General features: G+C 41.0%; 1 long non-coding RNA gene and 1 other non-coding gene across 2 annotated transcripts in view; one reads left to right on the top strand and one right to left on the bottom strand.

The window, feature by feature from the left end:
• The window catches only part of LOC142103953 (uncharacterized), a 396,555-nt gene extending 388,590 nt beyond the window's left edge, over nt 1-7,965 (bottom strand). Inside the window, exon 1 of the long non-coding RNA XR_012679468.1 lies at nt 7,955-7,965. This is a non-coding gene — a long non-coding RNA (uncharacterized LOC142103953). The remainder of the gene's footprint in view (nt 1-7,954) is intronic.
• A 1,183-nt stretch (nt 7,966-9,148) lies between these two features.
• On the top strand, nt 9,149-9,222 carry TRNAT-AGU (transfer RNA threonine (anticodon AGU)). The gene has a single exon. It is a non-coding gene; the product is annotated as a tRNA-Thr (tRNA).
• The last annotated feature ends 15,753 nt before the right edge of the window (nt 9,223-24,975 follow it).

Raw genomic sequence — 24,975 nt, forward strand, 5'->3', positions numbered from 1 at the left:
TGAACCGTTCACCCCGTTCTTCACTGTAGTCTCCGAGATTTTTCAGGAAATGCTCAATATGGGAATTCAAAAAATGTACCTTTAAACTCATATTGCAGCCAAGGTTTCTGTAATTATTAAGCATTTCTCTGACAATTTCTTTGTAGTTTGGATCCTTGACATTGCCTAAAAATTGTGAAATCACTTGTTTGAACGCCGAAAGTTTCACAATATTCATTACACGTCTGAAATGTTCATCTTTTATTAACTTTCTAATGTCAGGGCCTGTAAAAATGCCTTCCTTCAGTTTAGCATCGGAGATGTTAGGGAATTTTGCAGAAAAACGTGATGCGATGTTCAAAATTGGGAGTCTTTTTCGTGTTCAGATACCAAAAATCTATAAGTATCACATAAATTCTTTAAAAAGCTTTTTCACTGCAGACCTGTGTTATCAATAGCTCATTTTTCATTTTAAGTTATCTATATCAGAATTAGTACCACTAGATAAAATAAATAAACCATTTAATTCTCATTAAGCACTTACTAATGTGTGGTTATCATGTTAGACCATCACATAATAAAATTTATCTATATTATCCCCACTGGGATTCTAGTTTTATTTTGCGGTTAATTGTAGTTACAGCTTTCATACTTGTTTGGGAAAAGAGATAATTATGGAAAACACCTATATACTGAATATACGCACTGTGTGGAGGTGTTGCCCATAGCAGCCAATCAGATTCTAGTTGTCATTTGTTTTAGAATATACCAGGTAAATAATCTAGATTCTGATTGGCTGCTATGGGCAACACCTCCACTTTCCCCTTTTAGAAAATTTGATAAATCTAACCCGTCAAGTTGTTTTTATTAACAATCTTGTGACATACAACCCTAGTGACAATACTAACCATTGCCTTATCTGTGTGGAGATTGTATGTTCTCCCCGTGTTTGTGTGATTTTCCTCCTACACTCCAAAAACAAACTAGAAGGTTCATTGGCTGCTACTAATAAAAATGACCTTTAGGGGTGTATTTACTAAACTGCAGGTTTGAAAAAGTGTAGATGTTGCCTATAGCAACCAATCAGATTCTAGCTGTCATTTTGTAGAATGTACTAAATAAATGAAAGCTAGAATCTGATTGGTTGCTATTGGCAACATCTCCACTTTTCCAAACCCGCAGTTTAGTAAATCTAACCCTTAGTCTCATGTGGTCTATGTGTGTGTGTTAGGGAATTTAGACTGTAAGCTCCAATGGGGCAGGGACTGATGTGAGTGAGTTCTCTGTACAGCGCTGCGGAATTAGTGGCGCTATATAAATAAATGATGATAATGGATTAATGTTCGTTACTCAGCCGTCATAAAATCTTAATAATTTGCTCATTATCACCCAGGAAAAGCAATTGGAAAAAATAAATCTATTTTTGGCAAGTTAGAGGATGCGTGACAGCTTGCAAGAAAACTCCCATAGGAAGTGTTTTCGGAGGCTGCTTGGCACTGGGTCAGGTGATTGGGTTTACAAGTTTTGGCACTGGCTCTAGTCAGACATAAATCATCTACAACCTGTCAACTCCACCTAGCAATACAAACCGGAGATCAGCTGGGGCTGTAAATGGGTTTCACAATGTCAACAAGACAGCAAACACTGACAGGTGCGGGAGCTGTGCTGATCTCAACCTAGACGTAACACAACGTTGAAACTGGACCTCAAATATAGCCACGGTGGCCCCATTAAAACCTCAAGTGCCTGTCTCACTTTGTGTTAAAAACAGGAACTAGGATTTGGAATGGCCTTTCCAAGCCCATGGCCAAAATTACAGTGTCGAAGACCCTCATCGTCACTGCAAATAAGAAGTTATTGTTTTATTTAACTTTTATTATTGTCAAACAGAAAGGAACAATATAAGCGGCTGAACCTTTTTATAAGACTATGGGCTAGATTTACTAAACTGCGGGTTTGAAAAAGTGGAGGTGTTGCCTATAGCAGCCAATCAGATTGTAGCTGTCATTTATTTAGTACATTCTGCAAAATGACAGCTAGAATCTGATTGGTTGCCATAGGCAACACCTCCACTTTTGCAAACCCGCAGTTTAGTAAATATACCCCTATATGTAAGATTGGGAGACTTATTCCATTAACAGAGAGAGAATTGGTTTTTGAGTATGTTCTACACATCCCAGGAGTCGCAGAGGTTCTTAAATTACAAGTGCTTCTAGTCAGTTTGTAGCTGTACGTATTAATTCCATTGAAATAAATCTTTGGAAATGTGTTGGAGACATTACAGCTGGTAAATCTAAAGTTATCGTTCTTTAATCGTGTTCAGACCAGGAGTTTGTTTCCAATGGCTTAAAATGACCGATGTTGTTGTAATTTATGTCCGATTCACAAGATATTGGTCAGCAGGGACTATGTGATCTTGTGTCATATTACCAAGCGCATATTAAGGTTAAAAGGAATAGATTTATATTAAGCATCTGTCGAAGGATGTTAAACAGCAATGATTTGATTTTGGGGTAATCCCCATTACTGCCGGATGTAAATCCATCTCTGGATGTGGTTTTTAAAAACCTATCACCGAATCTGTTAAGCCGCCATTTGTTTAATACTACATCCACCGTCTGCCCAATCTTACTGCCTGGCAAGATGGTGCCTTCTGATTTACCCGGCTCTGCGGGTACCATACCACCAGCCAAATCTTTAGTATAAATAAATAAAAGTGCATCCATCATCATCATCTATTTATATAGCGCCATAAATTCCACAGCGCTGTACAGAGATCTCATTCACATCAGTCCCTGCCCCATTGGAGCTTACAGTCTAAGTTCCCTAATATAGACACACACACACACCCACACCCACACCCGTCAAATTTGATAGCAGCCAATTAATCTACCAGTATGTTTTTGGAGTGTGGGAGGAAACCGAAGCACTTGGAGGAAACCCACGCAAACACGGGGAGAAAATACAAACTCCACACAGATAAGGCAATGGTCAGGAACTGAACTCATGACCCTAGCGCTGTGAGGCAGAAGTGCTAGCCACTAAGCCGCTGCGCTGCATCCCCCGGAAATCCTAAAGCAGCCCCAGTGCTATACAGCCTGGGCTAGTGTCAATCTGACCAGGGGGTAGCAAATGTGGGGTCTGTCACAGTGGGAAACAAGTCCAGCGTGCGCTGGAGCCTCTAAGTGGACGTGCAGCAAAAAAACCCCAAAAAAACAGCATGACCCCTACCACAAACCACCAGCCCCACCCTGAAAAACAGAGAAAAATAAATCGATAATAATAATAGTGAAATCCTATTCTCCCACATGTTGGATGCACCCAATGATCTGCGTCTCAAGCTGTGAGAGACTTATTAAAGTTAGCGGCTGTTCATTTTGAGTTGCTCTCTATCAAAAATATATGTTATGTCTAATTCTATATCAAAGATCATATTAAAGTCACTGAATACAGTTTTGGTTTTGCAAGGATGTGTCCAAAAATAGTAGTTTTGTAGGTGCAGCATCTGTACTTGATGTAATTTAGAGGTTCCTGGATGATTAGCACGCACCTTGCACTGCTTGGTGCCGCTGGCAGTGTGTTGTACGTAAAGTGACCAGGTCACACAAAAGATTAGCAAAGGGGTTTTGTCTGACTCCTGCCAACATGGTCTTTTTTCCTGTGCATTTGCAACCACAGAAGAGGAAATTACTGATACATCTTCTACCCAGGATCCAAGGAAGAACCACTCACATCAGGGTATTTGATAAGCACCTTATCTGCTACCTGGTTTGACTGTGTTATAGCTTTTAACCACCAGGGGGCGCCTCCTCCTCCTCTTTATTTATTACAAGTGTCCAAAAATGTTTCAAAATATCTCAATTAATGCAGAAATATTTGCCATGATATAAACAATAGACAATATCTCAGAATTCAAAAATTTGCACATCTGCCTTCTGGGTCTGCAATTCAAAGTAAACTGAGACGATGTCATTAAACAGGATAGCTACTCCGTCCATTTTACGGTAACTATTTGCTGTAAAATATAAAAAACGTTGCTATTTTTTTTGGTTCTCAAACGCGAAGGCTAAAGAAAAATGTGTCACCTGCCTTTTATGTCAGTCTTCCTTTTGGTAAATGACCTACACTAATTTAAGTGGCATTTTCCTTTACACCACACTGCGATCCCTTTAATGTTCTGAAACATCCTTTCATGAAATAATTTTTTTCAGATGGAAAACCCTCAAACCAATCTGGAGGGGAAAAATAAACAGACAAAAAATGGCGAGCGATAGACTAGATAGCCAAGGAATGCAAAAGGAAGAAAAGACCTAAAGAAGGAATTTAGATTGTAAGCCCCAATGGGGCAGGGACTGATGTGAGTGAGTTCTCTGTACAGCGCTGCGTAATCAGTGGCTTAAAAAAAACTTAAAAACTTTCTCCCGCACAATACAGCTCCCCCTAAATGCCTTGTTGATAAAGAAGTCACATATTTGACACGATACTCGGGGGCAGTGGCCATGCCCAGTTTTTCCAACCCAGGTCAGGTTCACTAACAGTACCGGCAGCCCCCTCAGACACCCCAACAGCAGCTCCAGGGTCTGTTACTGTGGGTTCTGACACACTGAAGCAGATAACCAAATTGTAATTAAACACGAGCTAATATAAAACCACCACTAAAAGTCCATACAATTCTATAAGAGAATAATAGGATAATGACACTGGAAACACCACATAAAAACATTTTAACAATACTGCACACAGTGGCACAGTAACCTGACACTAAGGAGGCATTTTTTTCGATAAGAGGTTCAGATCGTTCACGACTTACTGACCTCTGTGGCTTTGATCCAGCCAGTTGTCACCCTGCTTTAGGCGGGCACGCACCAGCGGAAAGACCTGTGGACATGCAGCGCTTGTACCTTCAAGAGTTCGTGCTCTCTGTTCTGGCATGGGTGTATCACGCCAGCAGAATCCATAACACCTTCCCAGAGCTACACTGTAGTAATATAGTAGAAGATGTGAAAGAATAACAGTTCTAGACATTTGGATTACAAATAGGAATACAACCAAGGTGAAATCACATGTGGGAGGATGACGGGTATAATGTATAGAGCCAAGATGTTACCAGAAATATAACTGTGAGAAAATTTAGCATGCGTTAGATCCAAGGTCCTCCTATGTGTCATAGGCAAACAGAAGGGGGGGGGGGTTCCTAGTGCCTGGAAACCCCCATCCAAGCCTGGGGCACTGTATAATTGAGGTGGCTGGGCCCTGCCCCCGCTTCATACGGCTCTGCTTGAAAAGGGAAAGCTGCGTGCACCTAACAGTAGTGCACTCAGCATTGCCCATGTATATTATAGGGATTGGGAGAGTTGGAGAGCAGCCAAGTACTCTCTAAAATTATGTGTGTGTAGAGGAAATTCTGAACATGAGGACCTAGCTGCCCTAACATTTTAGAAAGGAAAGTCTAAGTGTCCCATGTGCCACCCTTTATCTCCATCATCATCACCATTTATTTATATAGCGCCACTGATTCCACAGCGCTGTACAGAGATCTCACTCACATCAGTCCCTGCCCCATTGAAGCTTACAGTCTAAATCCCCTAATATACATACATACAGACAGAGAGAGATACTAAGGTCAATTTTGATAGCAGCCAATTAACCTACCAGTATGTTTTTGGAGTGTGGGAGGAAACCGGAGCACCCAGAGGAAACCCAGGTAAACACAGGGAGAACATACAAACAGATAAGGCCATGGTCGGGAATTGAACTCATGACTCCAGCGCTGTAAGGGCAGAAGTGCTAACCACTAAATCACCGTTCTCCAGAAATCAATGTGAATGAAAGGCAGTTTTAGTAGTGCCTTGTATAGTTTAATAGTCAGCCTAAGTGATGAACAAGAGAAGCTGGAAAATCTAGAACAGTGAGCTAGACGAGAAACTTGCCCAGAGGAAGGAAAATAGTCTAAATGTTATTTTTTTTTTTTTTTGAAGATGTCAACGATACATAAGAATGTTATCATTTACAATCAATCATTGGAATCTACTTGGAAACCTTGTAATGTTTTGTTTTAATGTAGGTGTGTTGGAATCCAAGCAAAATATTTTTAATATGTCAACTCAAAATACTGTAATTCGCTACATTGTTAAATACTAAATAAAACAAATCAGTAGTTTCCCTTTCTGGCATTAATGTTGTACATTATTTTGCTGAACATTTGATGAAGATAACAGAGTGACTGGAGAATCACATCAACTAAGTGTGACGTAGTAGGAGGAACAATATTACATTGCAGGAAAGAGAGTGGAAGCCCCCCAATACTGAGTAAGGGGACCTGATCAGTAGCATTAGTTACTGATCCGATGGCGGTCGTATTTCCTACGGTGAATAAGCCGAAACTTATCCCGTCAACGTGAAAATGTTGACAAGCTAAATGCTGACATTGTCATATTGCTGACAAGCTAGACAGTGGGAATAAAGGGAAGTGGGGGTCTTTTATTTCTAAATTGAAATCACTGAATTCAAAAAGAAAAAAACCCCAATACAATTATGACTATTCATAAACCAGCTATTGCCAGGCTGGATGATCTGTGAGAATATGCAAAATGTTATCAGACCAGTGGTAGTGACCCACCATGTCCCAGGATGCCCTGCCAGCCATGGATTCAGCCAACAGATCTTGTATAGACGCACCCCCGTCTCCATTACCTAATTACAATCTTACAGACCCCTAGACCCATAGGAGGGGCTGGGCGCACAGTTAGCAGACTGCTCCATAATTTGCACAACAGCCAAAGATTTGCATAAACTAATTACAGATGGCCCTGTAGAGAGAGAGAGGAAACAAGATCCTCCAACAATTACTATTGTAAAAATGTGTTTATTGTAGACTCAAATACTTCCTGATACTCAGGTCCCCCCAAGGCATTGAATATATCCTGCTGCAGCGATCACCATGCAAATGTAACAGCCTAGCTGCCAAGTCTTAGCAAAGAACCAGACACTACCATCTCCTCTACGGAACTTGGTTGTGATTTGTATGAAAACTATGTCTAGGGGGGAAAGAAATGAATATTTATATGTTTAGTTTCAGGAATGTGCAACACCGAAGTCTGAATTTTCTTCTCTGTCCCAAACAGTCACCAATATAATGTGGATCAGCTCCTGCTGGTTCTGGAATAGAGAGAAGATTAAGTGGGCAGCAGCGGTATTATGGTGTGTTGGTGTTATTGGTTTAATTACAGGTGCGGGATTGAATTGCCGGCTGAGACTACATTACCAAAACGGGTTAGTCGTAGAAGGGTTAAACTTGTCCTAATGAAAAGATAAAAAAAAATATATATTTTTTCTCTACTAGCTTTATTATATACAATATACAGCACAGGTCCTGATTTATAGCCGATAATATTGAGTAATTCTGCTGTATAGAGCATGGGCTACATTTATCAAACCTGCTAAAAAGGAACAATGGAGGTGTTGCCCATAGCAACCAATCAGATTCTAGACAACAGTTCTAGAATGTGGTAGATAAATGACAGGCAGAATCTGATTGGTTGCTATGGACAACACCCAAGCTTTGATAAAGCAGCTCCCATGAGTGCTAAGGAATAAGAGTGATGACTTTTTTACCTGCAGCCAATTTCCTCCCTATATCATTGTCTCACATTTCGTCTACATTTCTTCATCGGTATATTCTGTGAGTTTGCGTGGGTTTCCTCCGTGTGCTCCGGTTTCCTCCCACCCTCCAAAAACACACTGGTAGGTTAAGTGGCTGCTATTAAATTGCCCTTAGTCTCTCTCGGTCTGTGTGTGTGTGTATGTTAGGGGATTTAGATTGTAAGCTCCAATGGGGCAGGGACTGATGTGAATGAGTTCTCTGTACAGCGCTGCGGAATTAGTGGCGCTATATAAATAAATAGATGATGATATTGTGTGCAAAATTCTAGCAAGGGTACACGTAAACACAATTATTACTCTACAGTCTTTTGACGCGGTCACTCTGCGGTGTTGTTATTGAAAGACATAAAACAAATGACACTAAATGGCCTGGTTCATTGAGAGACTCATACTGAGCGCAATGTGTATTTTAAAACACATAAAATATATATGCGGATCTGAAGATACGTGCGCTGATGAATACGGGTCTAGGTGCGCTCTGCTCTAATATACAAGACACCGCAAGTTGCGTCCAATACCTATGTGGAATATAAAATCACAAACAAACGTACAGGAAAAAAAAAGGTGACTAATGTCACTTCCTTTATAGGGAGCCCGAGACTTCTCTTGGTCTCCAACCACCATGCCAAAATACCCAAGATCAGCTAGCTGTACAAAGTCTGTGATGTTTTTTCTTTGTTTTTGAGGAGTGAACACCAAGAATGTTCTGGTAGATTCTCATATGCACACGCAGGGCCCTCTTAAGAACAACTTGGGCCCCCGGGCACAGCAGTGCACCGGGCCCCCTATATATACAAAAAAATAAATAAATGATTATATATATGGGCCCTGCAGCCCAGGGGGGCCCGTCGGAGGCAGGAAAAAAAAAAAACCTGAAAAAAAAGAAGAAAATACTTACCTTGCGGTTAGCTGGCGATCCGGCTCCCTCCATGGTCTCCTCCTCCGTCGCGCTCCGCAATGGATGTCGGGCGGGCGGGCGTGATGACGTCACGCCCGACATGTACTGCAAGCGCGACGGAGGAGGAGACCATGAAGGGAGCCAGATCGTCAGCTGACCGCAAGGTATTTTCTTCTTTTTTTTCAGGTTTTTTTTTCTTTTCCTGCCTCCCCGGGCACCTGCCCATTGTGCCCAATGGGAAAGATGGCCCTGTGCACGCGTTATGGCTGAGTTTCCTATTAGAACTAGAGCCAATTCGGGAAAAAAATGCTCTCATTTTTTAATTTAGCAACCACAAAGTGCTCTAAATTTGTTCAGATAACCTGAGCAACTAAAAATTTGTACTGTGCAATTTTGTAAATCTAGGTGATGTACTTTTTGCAATGCACTAAATGAAGCAACATTGTTATATAGACCTGCTTGAAGGAAACATTTTCTATACTGAACATTTTTAAACAATTAAACACAAATTGTTGCGATATCACCAATAATTATTTTCTAAAATTTTGTTATAGAGCTTTATATATTGTTTTTTTTATATATAATTACTCACAAGCTGTTGCATTGTGTGGCGCTGTGGCTTAGTTGGTTAAAGCGCCTGTCTAGTAAACAGGAGATCCTGAGTTCGAATCTCAGCAGTGCCTTGTTTTCAAGACCACAAGATGATGTTTGCTGTCATTGTATAACAAAGAAGACAGGTCTTCATGACATTGTTTTGTGTTGATCCTCTGCAGTGCAGATCACATACCCACAAAATGGCCCTCCCCTTCAATTTGAAGATAAGCTATTTTGTATAAATGAGTCACGTACCCCCAAAATGGCCTTCATTGTGCATGAGCAACTTCCAGATAATAACTTCAGTTTTATCATCATATTTCTTGGTTTCTTAGACTCTTTTGGAACCTGCGGCTCTCCAGTGGTTCTGAAACTACAAGCCCCAGCATGCTCTACCAGCAGATAGCCAGCCGATAACTGTCAGGGCATGCTGGGACTTGTAGTTTCAAAAATACCCGAGTAGCCACAGGTTGACCAGAACCTGGACTAAGGGGTTCTATTTTTCAAGATCCCTCCATTACGAAGATTTTCTATTGTTGTTTTACTGGCGACATTGGTTGGCAGCGGAAACCTGGTGTCAACCTGCGCAGGTGGAGCGCAGTTCAAGATTGAGTTAAAAAAAATAATAAACTTAAAAAAAAATTGTAAAAAAAGAAAAAATGCATTAAATAACTTTATTAAAACAAACAGAAAAAGAAAAATGCTCCAACTTGTGATGCTTAATAAGTGAGCAAAATGAGGTTACTGCTGTGATTGGAACTTAGGATCTGTGTGACATCTCATATGTAATATGTTGTAATATTATAATGTTGCTAATACAAATATATATATATATATATATATATATATATATATATATATATATAATGGCTACTACACATACTGGATCTTATGGGGTTCTTTTGTTGGAATCCCGTATTTTGCATTTCTCCCAAAAAAGTGCACATTACCTATATCCGATTCCCTGCTATCAGTACATGATAAACAATAGCTAGAAACAATAGATAGAAATAGAACAGTTGACATTCAAGTTTGTGCTATATTCTAATTATGTTATGAACTTTTTTAGTAGTCATATGATGTCCTGGGACATGGGGTAATTTTATCAAAAGTGTGGTGAGACCTTTTTCAAGCAAAAATTAGTGTTTCCGCAAGTGAAATGGCTTAGACCAATCTATTAATCTGTTTATGTTATTATTGTCGTTGCTACTGATCAATAGGCCATTAGATCTATCTCCAGAATCAGTCCACAATCTTTTGAAAGATCTCAGGACTAAGCTCCCATTCTCATCTGTTGAGCTTATTCCTTATCAAGGAACCTGGGTGAAGATTGACTCTCAATGGAACAAGGACTGCTGTCGGAGAGACATCCTGGTGCAATTGGGAGACAGCATGGGCGAGCCACTAAACTGCACTTTACCCTTCATCTTAGTAATAAGTTAAAACCATATATTTAGTCCCTGGCACACCTCCTCTCTCTTATTCGGCTGTACATCTCTCTCCGCTCTGCCTTCCACCAAAAATATTTTTTTCTAAAATGTAAAAAACAAATTACAAAACAGCCCAAAAATTACCCCTGCATCTCACACGCCCTCATTCTTGCACACAAAATGACCCACATGCCCTCAGATGCCAAAACTCCTGCTCCCTACTTCCGCACATCAATCAAACCCGATACATGCTACTCAGACCTCAAATATGCCCCCTAATGACCCCTAATTAACAACTAGTGGACACTAATTAAAGCAGCCATCCCATGAACAAATTCAGATGTGTGTTTTTTTTTAACATAAATCACTGTGCCAGGCTATAAGAAGAATGTTGGGATTTACCATTTTCCCTTGTTTTGTTTCTTCAGGCTGCTATTTATGATTTATGGACTACCATGGCAACCACAGTCACATGGCACATGATGTAGTGAACAGACAGGCTTCGGAGCACCCCGGTGAGCTCTGTCAGCACTGTGACATCCTTCCTCTTCCCCCTTCTGTCATCACGTGACATGCTGAGAGCTGTGACCCTGTGTCTTTGTAGCAGACTGACTGTGTCTGTGTCTGTCAGCTGTTTTATTTGCCAACCAGAGAGCTTTTGAAAAGGAGATGATATAACAAATGAATGATTTGTTGGAGGATAGCAAAGAAAAATCGGATGCAAGTGAAGGATACTTCACTTGCTATTTAAAAGAAAAAAGGTGTGCTGATTTAATTTGTTAATACATTTTGCGAATACATAGATAATATCAGTAAATTTATTATTCAGTAATTTTCTGAAATAATTGTTTCAATGGTCGTCCACTTTGTAGGTGACAGGTGCAATCTAAATAGAAACCAGTAGGGGGCAGTGTGCTACACATTTACTTTTATTTGTTAAACCTTTGGTGGAAGATGAGGATCGCTAAGAGACACTATTTGGCATTTACAAACAGCAGCATTGTATATTCTCCAGATCATATCTCTCTTATTTATCGTGATCCTCACTCGTATTTTTTGACTTATCCCATCAAGCAAATATGTACTTTGGGATTTGCATAAATATGACTGTTGTAAAGTCAGGGAAATTAAATTTTACAGAGCTTCTGCTCATTAATTCCTAAATCGCATGTGAGTGAATACGAAGGCAAAAACAAAGGTTGTATCGGGCATCACAATTAAGCCATGAGTTGTGTATAAAACTGGATTAAAGAACACAACAGAGTAAAATAAAAAAGACTTTTGTCATTTTATCTGACCTTACCTGTGAGGAGTTTGTATGGTCTTCCCGTGTTTGTGTGGGTTTCCTCCGGGTGCTCTGGTTTCCTCCCACACTTCAAAAACATAATGGTAGGTTAATTGGCTGCTATCAAATTGACCTTAAGCGGGGTACACACTACAGAAATTTTAACCAACTTTTTATGCCGAGCGATTTTACATGCGATCGATGTTCCGATCGCTCGGCCATGGACTGCATACACACTAGCCTTGTTTAGGACGATAAAGGGAAGAGCGAACGTCCCTTTAGCGACTTTTTACAGACATGTTGTCGTGAGCAATGACTGTAATTTCATACTCACTGTCGGAAGTTTATACACACTACACAGCGGAAACGAGATTGGAACGAAAATATTAAACGGTACGACCAACCAAATGAGGCGACAATCGTCCATTTGGACAGACTTTCGACCATCGTGTCACTGCACACACTGAACCGACTTTTGAAAGAGCGGTCGTATGTCAGCTGATTTAGCCGATTATTGGATGAAAACTGTGTAGTGTGTACCCAGCTTTAGTCTGTGTCTGTGTGTGTGTATGTTAGAGAATTTAGACTGTAAGCCCCAATGGGGCAGGGACTGATGTGAGTGAGTTCTCTGTACAGCGCTGTGGAATTAGTGGCGCTATATAAATAAATGGTGATGATGATGTTGCAATGTATAAATGTATTTATTTTTTGCACTCAATGAAAATACTGACTGATTTTGCTGGTAGCACACACATACCCAGCAGCTTTATATTCACACTGCAATTTAGAGCTGAGCTAGGACACGCCCCTTTCTAACTCTAAATTTAAATACAACCCCCCTGCAGCATGATTTTGCCAAGGTGCAAATTTCCTATTTTTTGGCTAATCTTGTCTCCTAGCTCTAAATGATGGCTTGTACAGAGCCGTAGCTTAAAATTTTAGCACCTGGGGCAAGAAATGAAAATGCCGCCCTCAATTTTAACCAAATGAACCTAAAATATTAATTTACTATACGCCCCTTCAGCGACGACCCTATCGCACATCCCTAGTTACGGCCCTGGCCCTGTATATAGAGGTTGGTGGTTTGTCTAGAAGGGTCTGTTTACATACATAATATTAAACACATGAGCTGCTGAGAACTTTGTATTAGAGTAAAACCTGAGCCCGGACTGCTAAATATCTAAGCCAGTGGTCTGGGAACAGGGGTAAATTAGCCCCAATGGGGTAAAAATGAAATTCCTGGGGGTAATGCTGCCGATTCACATGCTGTCAGTTGGATTGTAGACCCCTTTAAATGTGACATTGCTGTTGTACCAGAAGAGCCTCAAGGGTTGGCAGAGGCACTTCTTGAGCTTCGATGTAATAATGAAGCACGTATTGCATTTGAAAACAAAGCAGATCTGTCATATTTTTGGATGTCAACAGCTGCAAAGGCATTCATTGCACATGAGGAGGCTGCCAAAAAGTTGCTGCCTTTTGCAACAACCTACCTTTGCGAACAAGCAGAGAAATCGATTGGACGCTGAAGACTGTATCCAAATTGCTCTGACATCAAAAATGCCCCAATATTGATGCTCTCGTATCAAAAATGAAGCAACATCATTTCTCCAAAACCTCAAGTTATGAAGTTGAAGCTTTTAAAGAAATGTTGAATAGATTTAATAAAATTTTGAATTCCAATAATTAATAATATATGATTTCCTTCCTTTCAAATCAAGGGAATAACGTCGGCGTATCTAAATATATTTGGGGGTAAAAGGTAAAAAAGTTCCCTGACCCCTGATCTAAGCAGACTCGAGGATCTGTAACATCTGTATATCTAATTACAAGAGCAGATTTTAGAAAGTGCCAGATGGCGAGAAGCAGTTTGTGATGTTTGATATATATGATGTTCCTCTTTAACTTAATGAGGAGGAACCCAAGCAACTTCATATTTATAACATATGAATAACGCAGTAAAAGCACAGCCGTTGCTATAACAATGGCCACTTTCGCCACGTCGAACCCTCTACAAGAGATTTTCTTAGCACAGAATTGCAGCCATCCCGCTACCCACAAACTATCACTTCTATAACGGCAGCTGAGAACAACGGGGAGAGCGATATATAGAAGATATCGATCCAAAACTCGCCAGATTCTGACATTTTACTGGAAATAACGTCTTGCCTCTTTTTCATATCCGAATTTGGGGTGAGAAACCGACTCATGACTCGGTTCGTCTCAGTGCCCCAAAATGCGGAGCTGTCAAATTTCTCTGAACCTCTCATCTCTAGTGAGTATACATAGAATATGAATCTTTAGGTCCAATAACGTAGAAATCAACATCAACAACGGAAACATTTGTTTAGGAGTGTCACACACCCCAACAGCATATGACCACTGGGTATAACAGTCAAAGTACAATTCTATTGTATTTAAAATATTTCCTTAAATACATTTCATACAGGATAAGAAAATCTACATTCAGCGTACAGAACAATGGAAGGGCTACTGTGCAAATGTTCCTACATGCAGGATCAGGATATGTACTGAGAACGATATTCTAAAACAGGTTTGGCCAACCTGTGGCTTCTTCAGGTGTTGTGAAACTAGAAGTCCCAGCAAACCCTGCCAGCTATCTAATGGAAAAGCATGCTGGGGCCTTGTAGTTTCCCCGGCCTGTTCTATAAAGATGAGTACTATTGTGCTATTTTGATATTCTTATTGCGGTGATTATATTATATTGCTTTTTATGGTTGGATTTGTGTTGTCTATGCACCTAGATCTGGTTATTATACTGCTCCGTTGACCTGGATGTAATATTATATTCGATTGATCATTCCATTAATATTGCCAATTTTACATGTTATTATCTGGTATGAGCGCAGGAATTTATTGGGATAACTACATTGCAGCGTGACTCCAGGGTGCCAGAGCTGATAATTTAAAGTGTACCCATCAACTTCATACACTGGAGACACATATTATATAGGATTGAACCAATATACAACATTCATTAATGTGCCCAGTTAGACCCACAACATGCCCGCTAGCACTGTGTGTACGTGATTGGCACCTTAACATAACCTTAACTACATTACTTTTACTCAGCGCAGTTTTATTTTTCTACACGCTGCGACTTAAATGGACTCTAACCCAATAATTATATTCGTCCTTTGTATTTGTATCTATTTGTTCATATCTTGCATAGGGGGATAACATAAAACATAATTGGCTAGATTTACTAAGCTGCGGGTTTGAAAAAGTGGGGATGTTGCAACCATTCAGAGTCTAGCTGTCATTTTGTAGAAGGTACTAAATAAAATAAAACTAGAATCTGATTGGTTGCCATAGGCAACATCCACACTTTTTCAAACCTGTAGCTTAGTAAATCTAGCCCAATGTGTCTTTATTAAATGTGTTCCTTGTGTATGTTTGATGGTTTTAATTACATAGTAATACATTACATTTCATCTTCCAGCAGAGTTAAAACTGGAAGATGCAGACTGTTCCACCCTCAAAGTTCAGAGACCAAACCTGATATACGGGACCTCAAAGGTGGCGGAGAATTCAAACCTTTTGCAGGGTAAAGAAAAAGTTTTATTCCATCCCACTTCCATTCAAAGGTACCTTCTTTACCCCCTTTCTAACTGAAATATTCTTGTCCACCAATATTAAATCTTGTTTTAGTACTTCACTGCAAATCTAGGCATGCTTGTGCCTAATCGCCACTATGCAAGGATGCGCTGGATTCACAACCAAACACACCCGCCATCTTGGTCCTCAGATCCATGGGCCTCCCCATAATACATTTGCGTGTGTATAGGTCATACTTGCCAACTCTCCCTGAATGTCAGGGAGACTCCCTGAAATAGGGGTGATCTCCCTCACTCCCTGAAGAGTCTGGCATTCTCCCTGATGCTGAGCCAGTACAAGATGTTGTTGGCTTCACCATCTGTGGCATGATGACACAGTTCAGAAATTGTGTCCTATGTCCATGTATTGATGCCTATGGAGGTGGCCATTTTCATGGAGACCAAGATTTAATCAAAGACTGACAGGTAAGACAACATGACTTCAGTTATGAAGACAGAAATGTAAAAAACACCTCAGTCTCTAGAGATTCATTAGCTGCTTTTCTTTAACGCATAGTTGCCTACTCTCCCGGAATGTCTGGGAGACTCCCATAATTCTGGGAGACCTCCCGGCCTCCCGGGAGAGCAGGGCAACCTCCCAGTTCTCACCCCGCAATAGATAAGTGGCGGTGCGGGTCTTAATGACGCAAATATCGCCCCCTGCTGTAATTGGCCAAAATTGTGACAATCATTTAGGGGCATGGCCAAAATGGTGCGATTCGTCAAGCCCCGCCCCTGCACGCTCACCTCCCCCGGGATCTCCCTGAAGCTAACGAGGAAAAGTTGGCAAGTATGGTAAATGTGTGATGACCAAAAAGAGAATTTGTGCTGCAGTTTCACACTTTTGAGGTTCCTATTTTTTGGGGGAAATATATAGACTCCTCTGTGCTAAGCACAGTTCAATACAGAACATGTTTGAGGCTTGTGTCACTTTAACACTTGTATATTGACTCAGAATTAATGTCCAGCGTTGACTAATCCAGCGTTTCCCATTTCCAGTCCTCAGGACCCCTAACAGTGCAGGTTTTCCAGATCTCCTTGCTGGAGCACAGGTGTATTCATCACTGATTGACACATTGTAACAGATCCACAGGTGGTATAATTATATCCCTTGTCACTTGAGAACCTGCCCTGTTAGGTGGCTCTGAGGACTGGATTGGGGGAAACCCTGTTCTCAGCAACAGATTAAACCTGAAACTAATAACATCTCTAAACACATGAGAGAAGTCACTTTAGAAATGAGACATAATCTGGAAATGTCACTAATTATCACTTACTACCTTAATCATACAGATTGTTACTGACATCCATGCAACTTCCTGCTAGTTGTGACTTTTACATGCCATCTTCTAATTACTGGTTGTATGATTAATTAGTCTAGTATGCTGTTAGCTGCTGTTGTGTTGTCTTATTGCGTGAATTAAAAATTGCTATGCAAATCCTTTACCTTGCTGGACTGTAAATAAATGTGAGCCTAATGCTTACACTCACTGCAGACTACCGTCAGTAAGTGTGAGTGATACGTAGGTCCCTGTCCAAGTGGATTTTAGCCTAAATTAATGTATAGATAACAGTTACAAAGCACAGTGTCTCAGAGTTTTCATATATAAAAGATGTGCCATACAAAAGACCCTTTATGTAACAACACCGAGGTCTCCCAAACTATTGTAAATATTAGTTATGTCGATCTAGAGCAGGTCTGGTCAAGCGGTGGCTCGCCAGGCGTGGTGAAACTACAAGTCCCAGCATACCCTGGCAGCTTTCAGTTGGATATCTACCGGCAAAGCATGCTGGGGCTTGTAGTTTCACCACGCCTGGAGAGACACAGGTTGGCCAAGCCTGATCTACAGGAAGGCAAAACTGAGCCTCTACTAAGAAAGTTGCCAATTTATCCTCACAGTGAGCAAAAAAAAATTGAATTGGACATATACCTCCCAGCTGTCCTGATTTCAGCATGACAGTACCGATTTCAGGCCTCTGTCCCGCTGTCCTGCATGTTCTTCCCATAATGCATCCTGTTGCCATCTCTTCCTCAGGTAAACGATGCACACGCACGCGGCCGTCCACATGGTGTAAAAGAAAACGCGATTCATCAGACCAGGCCACCTCCTTCCATTTCTCCATGGTCACGTTCTGGCACTTTTGGTGGTGGACAGGGGTCAGCATGAGCACTCTGACTGGTCTGTGGCTACACAGCCCCATACACATCAAGCAGCGATGCACTATGTGTTCTGACATCTTCCTATCGGCATTAACTTTTTCAGCAATTTGTACGACAGTAGCTCTCCTGTGGGATTGGACCAGACAGGTTAGGTTTAGGCGCCTATGAACCTGCTGGCGGATCACTGATTGTCCTTCCTTGGACCACTTTTGGTGGGTACTAACCACTGCATTCCGGGAACACCCCACAAGACCTGCCGATTTGGAAATGCTCTAGCCATCACCATTTGGCCCTTGTCAAAGTCGCTCAGATCCTTGCGCTTGACCATTTTTCCTGCTTCCAACTTTTGGGGGGAAAGTAATTCATCAATTTACGAACCAGGGGCTAGATTTACTAAACTGCGGGTTTGAAAAAGTGGAGATGTTGCCTATAGCAACCAATCAGATTCCAGCTGACATTTATTTAGTGCATTCTACAAAATGACAGCTAGAATCTGATTGGTTGCTATTGGCAACATCTCCACTTTGTCAATCCCGCAGTTTAGTAAATATACCCCCAAGTTTCAATGGTTCAGGATCATCTCTATGTGAAAGGTCAGGCCAGTTCTTCTAACGTGGGTGTTGATCTTGTTGCATGCTTAGCCTGAAGAATAATTCTTAAATTAAGACCCACCTACCCCCTGTCAATCATAGTACTTGGTAATGGAATGTATTTTTCCTTGTTTTAGATCTTGTTGCCATTTGCATGTTATTGATTACTGAGATTACGGGGACAGTGAAATATGTTCCTAAGTGGTTAATATCAGTCACTCTCCTTTTTTGAACATACTTCCTCCTCCTTCATAGTTCCTGAAATCTTTTCAAACCTGTCACTTGGAGGATTAACACAACTTTGCCAAATGTCACTTCATTTTTATCGCATTGCAAAAATAATTCGATCTGCTGATAAAAGTTCTAAAATCCCAAACATAGGTCAAAATTTGTATAATTTTTCAGTGCAACAAACTTCCTCCTTCACGCGTTTTGCTGCTTTTTGTACGATGCACATACAAATAAAATTCTCTGATATGTCTATTGTGATCTCCCAACATGTTTTCCCCATTTGCACAGCTTTTAATGTCACATATGTAGGTATATGTACTAAACTGCGGGTTTGAAAAAGTGGAGATGTTGCCTATAGCAACCAATCAGATTCTAGTTATCATTTGTTTAGTACATTCTACAAAATGACAGCTAGAATCTGATTGGTTGCTATAGGCAACATCTCCACTTTTTCAAACCCGCAGTTTAGTAAATATAACCCATGATGTTCTTTTCATGTAACCACCTCACCAAATGGTTTGTTGGAAAGCCAAAATTAAAGCTCCCACAAAGTTAGTACATAAATGGCCTATTACCAAAATGCTTAGCATGATCTGTGCTGTCTTTTTGTCCTTGAGCATAAAATAGCTTTACTTATTCAAAGAGTTAGTTAGAAGTTGCTCAGAGCGCACTTCCATATTTTTTATCTGGCTTGGCTCAATAAATAATCTAAATCATTGGTAAAGTTGGACAGGATCCATTTAAAAACTAACTGTTCAATTTCAAACAATAACAAGAGTGATGTCAGTCTGGAAAATTAATATCCCTGGTTCTAATACACTCTAAATATCCATTTATAAATCAATATTTGATACAAATGTAATATATACATTAAATATAATGTCATCTTTATATGATAAATTTGTAATATATTACAATCAATTACTTCTTAAATCTTCCTGTTATACAGTATCTTGCTATTATTATATTGTATTGCAGTATTTGTAAAGAGCTACAATATCATGGTATTAGAGTATGGTTATGTTATGATGCAATAAGTAGTGGTGTACTAATTTGTTCACGGTGTGTAATTATTGTTGCATAAAGCTAAAATAACAATGATCGTCTTCGGGTATTATAAATGGTATTCTTGTCACCATAATATGTATTTACTGCGTAATGTCGTAATTTAGCTGTCTAGACTTGTTGCACACAAATTAAGGATACGCGAGTGACATAAAATCTATGTAATACATCCTGTAAGATATACCCTTATATTTAGCGAGTTGTGATGTCATCACTTAAGTCGTGCAGCTATTTTTGCAGGAATACACCCCAGCAAAACAAGACGGTGCCCTCTGGGAAAGTTAGGATCTTTTGACTGGCTGATCCTAGGAGAATCAGGGCAGGGGTGCAGCTGGGCCGTAGAGCAATTTATTTATTTTTTGGAGGGGGGGATAAGGTTGGCGACCACCGTTCCATAAGCCCCCACTCTGCCCCTCTAAGAATGCATCTGAGGCTGCAATGGGCAAGCTCCGGCCCTCATGCCTAGGATGGCAAAGCGTTGGCCACGGTAGGGTGACCTGGGGTTTGCTTAGCCCACCTCTGGGCTTGTGGTGGCCACTGCTCCTGCGGTGCTGATAATTCAGCCATCAGATCAGGTGCAATAAAGAATTTATTTGCATGAGGTTCCCTGAGTGGTGAGAGCTCATATACTGGATTAACAAGTCACTGCAGAGCACTTTAACTCCCTGCAAAATTACTTAGGTTTTGGTGTTGGTGACTCCTTGCAGCTGTGGTAATTATATCTTCACACACAACCCTAGGCCGCCTGGTGCCGCATTATACTGCTCATACAGCAATCACCTGGTGCTGACACCTGAAGACACCGGTTTAGCAGTTACGGTGTATTTTGGTTCTGCCTCTGTACAGTAGACAGCGTGTTTAGTGCTTACTCACTGTTTACTAGCAGGCTTATCGTGGGTGTGCTTGTCAATCACATAGCACTCAGCTTCCAGAAACATCAATGTCATCACTCTGCGCTTGTCCAAACTTCAGGCTTTGGCATAACATGAAATGCACGGGCCGGCTAAGCTCCTTTATTACCCTATTAAATAAATCTAAATGATATTCTTGATAATGGTCCATTTGCAAAAACAGCAACACAATTTACACCTCTGACGTATTTCCAGTCACGGTCGCTGAAGGCCGACATCAAGAGATTGTTACTCAATGTCACTGTTTTACCATGATGATTATTGCACAGTACCATTTCTTCTTATGTTGGACCTTGTTTCCACCATCTATACGTATTTTGTATATGTGGCAGCCGCACAGAACCACTTCCAGCATATTATATACAATTCTTCTGTTCTCAGAATCTGCTCGTTTTGGATATTGGACAGCACAGTACCACTTCTCTTGTTATGTCTATTTGATGCATTTCTCAGTATATGTAATTATACTGTATGTACTGTATAATAGCACAGTCCAACTTCTGTGTTTCTGTATGCAATTCTCAGTAGCTGTTCTTATTCTGGATATACAACTGCACAGAACCTTATCTTATTCTCTATGCTGCTTGCAATTCTCTCTATCTGTCTTGCATTGTGGGCAACTGGCGATAAACACTTCTAAAGTTCTGTGCCAATAAATACTTACTCAGTATCACTTCTGCTATTCTGTATGCAATTCTCATTAATGATACCAGGATACCAGAACCATTGTGTTGCAAAAACTGCGGACTTAGGCATGTACGTCGTTATTAGTGTTATTAGTGTTATTAATAAATATGAAGTTGTATTTTCCATATAAAACATCATTATAGAGCATAAATTCAATGAGAATCGTCTTTCTTGGAGTATCCAATTGGAATTGAGAAATGAGGCGTCCCAAAAGATGGCCGCCACTTGACATAATAGGTTGTGAGCCTGTGAACGGGACCCTCTCGGAAAAAGTGGAGGTGTTGCCCATAGCAACCAATCATATTTCAGCTATCATTTATATAGTATGCGAGAAAATGATAGCTAGAATCTGATTGGTTGCTATGGATAACACCTCCCCTTCCTTCCAAAATTTCCACCAATTAAGACAAACACGTCCCCGGCCGGGACAGACCACTAAATTCGGGACGGTGGGGAGGTATGTGCACACAGCCTTACTGTACTCATCTTACACTTGCCCTCATCATTCAGCATCTCCAGATGCAAGTGGCCGCAAGTCTAAAATGCGCATAAATTTATATACAGATTTATTTTGCCACGTATGACCGGTATAGAAATGTATTTATACTGCAAAAACGGACTTACGTCCTAAACTAAATGACACCCTATATGTCTTTATTCTGCATTAATAACAAGTCTAACCATGACTTTATATTGGAAGAGTGCTAATATGAATGGCTAAGCCTACTGATTGCGTGATATTAAAGTTCAATTAATATAGAATTAATCTAATGCCCCAGGCACACAAATAAAGGGACACCCAAAACAAATGGAAGCTGGATCCTCACTTTGCAAATCCAAAGTGCTTCTGTAAACACACGCAGGGACATTAAATGTGAATTAACTGAATGGATTAACAGCGGGACAAATAATTAGTCACGCCAGGAAAAAAGGACGCATGTCTTCATCAGCAGGCGTTGAAATCCATGCACATTATTTGTCTTTTTGCATTGAGAACCTCCAGAAAGGGCATTCTGGTGTAAGGTGCGTTTATAGAGAGTTATTTTGCTTAAAAATAGGAAACAGGGTCACTTTAACTTGACGTTAGCAGAAAGTCGCTAAACAAGTCTTAAATTAAGTGTAAGCTCCCTCAAATGTCACAAATTCAACTAGTTAGGTGACAATTACCACCAGGACCTTGAATCACTGTTTTTAACTGAAGCCTCATAAAGTAATCTTACTAACATTACTGAATATAGAGTGTAAACGTGTTTTTCGCCAGCAATAGTACTTTTCGTCCTCTGATAAATATGGTTATGGACAAGGTAGTTGTATCCAAGCATCTCTTTGGAATATATTCCCAAATTAGTTTGGGAACCAGGTATCTACAAGGCAGAATTCTCATGTGGGAAATGAATACAGCTGTTTAAACCCTAATTCACGTAACTCTATATATATTGTCAGAATCAGGTTACTGGGGCAGACAGCTGCACTTCATACAGATCAGACAAGGACGTCCACCAGCCAAGTGTTGTTGGTTTTAGTAACCAAAACTAGCTTTATTTACCAGCAATAAATCGAAATAAAACATAAACAAATACTTTGTCTGTCCGGCACTAACTCATCACCAGGATCTCCCTCTCTGGAGTGAGGGACCTAGTGTCTCACACACACACACACACACACACACACACACACACTCAAAACAGTACACACTGGCTATAAATTGTAGTTTCTCTCAGCAAACATCCACCTGCTCCCCAGACTGTGAGAGACTGAGTGAGCTGCTTTGCAGCCTTTTACCACGCAGGTGCAGCTCCTGATTATCCAGCAGGTCAATTAGAAGACCCAGAAATTGGCCTTATGTGTGGAGCCCAGCTGTCTCTCTCCATACATAACCCCAGGGACCCATACCAGTTCCAGGGACATGTACCAGTTTTTCTTACAACTGAAAACAATGTCTAGGAAGCCTTTCCCAGCCACAGACAATCTCCCTGACAGATATTCAGGACTTATACAGTATACCTACCACTCACTACTTTTGCAGCGCATATGACAAGAGAGCAGAGCCGGATTTAGACCTCATAGGGCCCTAGGCAGGATACTGTTTTTGGGCCCCCTCCCTGAAACAATCCATAGCACTATATTTTTGCAGCCTACCATATACCCCTATAGTTACGTAGAAGTGAAAGCATGTGCCACCGCATGCCTACCATATACCCCTATAGTTAAGTAGATATGAAAGCATGTGCCACCGCATGCCTACCATATACCCCTATAGTTAAGTAGATATGAAAGCATGTGCCACCGCATGCCTACCATATACCCCTATAGTTAAGTAGATATGAAAGCATGTGCCGCCGCGCAGCGGCGGCACGCCGCCAAAGGAGGTGAGGGCGTGGCTTGCATCTTTGGGGGCGTACCTAACATGTGAAAAGAGCAAGGCCACCCTGCTGCAGAAAAAGGCACCCCTAAATAATTACCAAGCAGTCCCGTTTTTTTAAGTAGTTGGGTCAAAACAACATAATAAATATTGAAGTCAGGGCAGAAATACTTACTTAAGTTGTTTGCAAAACTAATACGCATAAATCCAAGTATGTGCTCTTGTCACTTTTGTCCCTCTATCATCACACTGTGCCCCTTCATTGTCACTTTTGCCCCTTCACAATATCACATGTGCCCTTTCACCATCACCTCTGTGCCCATCACCATCACCACCTCTGTGCCAATCACCATCACCACCACTGTGCCAATCACCATCACCACCTCTGTGCCCATTACCACCTCTGTGCCCTTCACCATCACCACTTCTGTGCCAATCACCATCACCACCTCTGTGCCTCTTCACCATCACCACCTCTGTGCCCATCACCACCTCTGTGCCTCTTCACCATCACCACCTCGGTGCCCTTCACCATCACCACCTCTGTGCCCTTCACCATCACCACCTCTGTGCCAATCACCATCACCACCTCTGTGCCCATTACCAGGGCTGCCAAGAAGAATTCAGGGCCCGGGTACAACAAATTCATGGGGCCCCCCTCATAGTGAAGTAAGCCCCAAAATTTTTTTGCGCCGCCTTACGGCGGCGCAAAAAAAATTAGGTGTATGGTCATATATTCAGGGGCCCTTCCTGCAAACAGCCCCAGCAATACCTATTTCCCGCAACCATCACTGCCATTAAATAATTCATAGTCACATTTCATAAATAGACCTCATTCTCCCTAAACTCACCCCAAGATTCAATAGCCCCCAAACCACCCCATCTTAAATTAATAGTCCCTACTATTAAATTGCCTCACCATCACCCTACAAACAAAATAGCGCCCATTAATTAGCTGCCACCTACCTTACACACACTACATTGCAACAAGCCCCCTGTGCCATTACACACACAATACTGTGCCCCTTCATCACAACTACACTGTACCCCCTTATGCTCACACTGCGACCTCCATGCTGCTTTTCCCCCTTCTTTTTTACTTTGTGCCTCTCTCCCACTTTTTTTCCTCCTCTTCCTCTCTCCCACTTTTTTTCATTCCTCTGTGGCTCTCTCCTTTTTTTCCTCCTCTGTTCCTCTCTCCCCAATTTTTTTTTATTCCTCTGTGGCTCTCTCCTTTTTTTCCTCCTCTGTTCCTCTCTCCCACTTTTTTTTTTTATTCCCCTGTGGCTCTCTCCTTTTTTTCCTCCTCTGTTCCTCTCTCCCACTTTTTTGTTTATTCCCCTGTGGCTCTCTCCTTTTTTTCCTCCTCTGTTCCTCTCTCCCACTTTTTTGTTTATTCCCCTGTGGCTCTCTCCTTTTTTTCCTCCTCTGTTCCTCTCTCCCACTTTTTTGTTTATTCCCCTGTGGCTCTCTCCTTTTTTTCCCCTCCTCTGTTCCTCTTTCCCC

Source organism: Mixophyes fleayi, chromosome 10 (genome assembly GCF_038048845.1).
Source record: "Mixophyes fleayi isolate aMixFle1 chromosome 10, aMixFle1.hap1, whole genome shotgun sequence".
NCBI lineage: Eukaryota > Metazoa > Chordata > Amphibia > Anura > Limnodynastidae > Mixophyes > Mixophyes fleayi.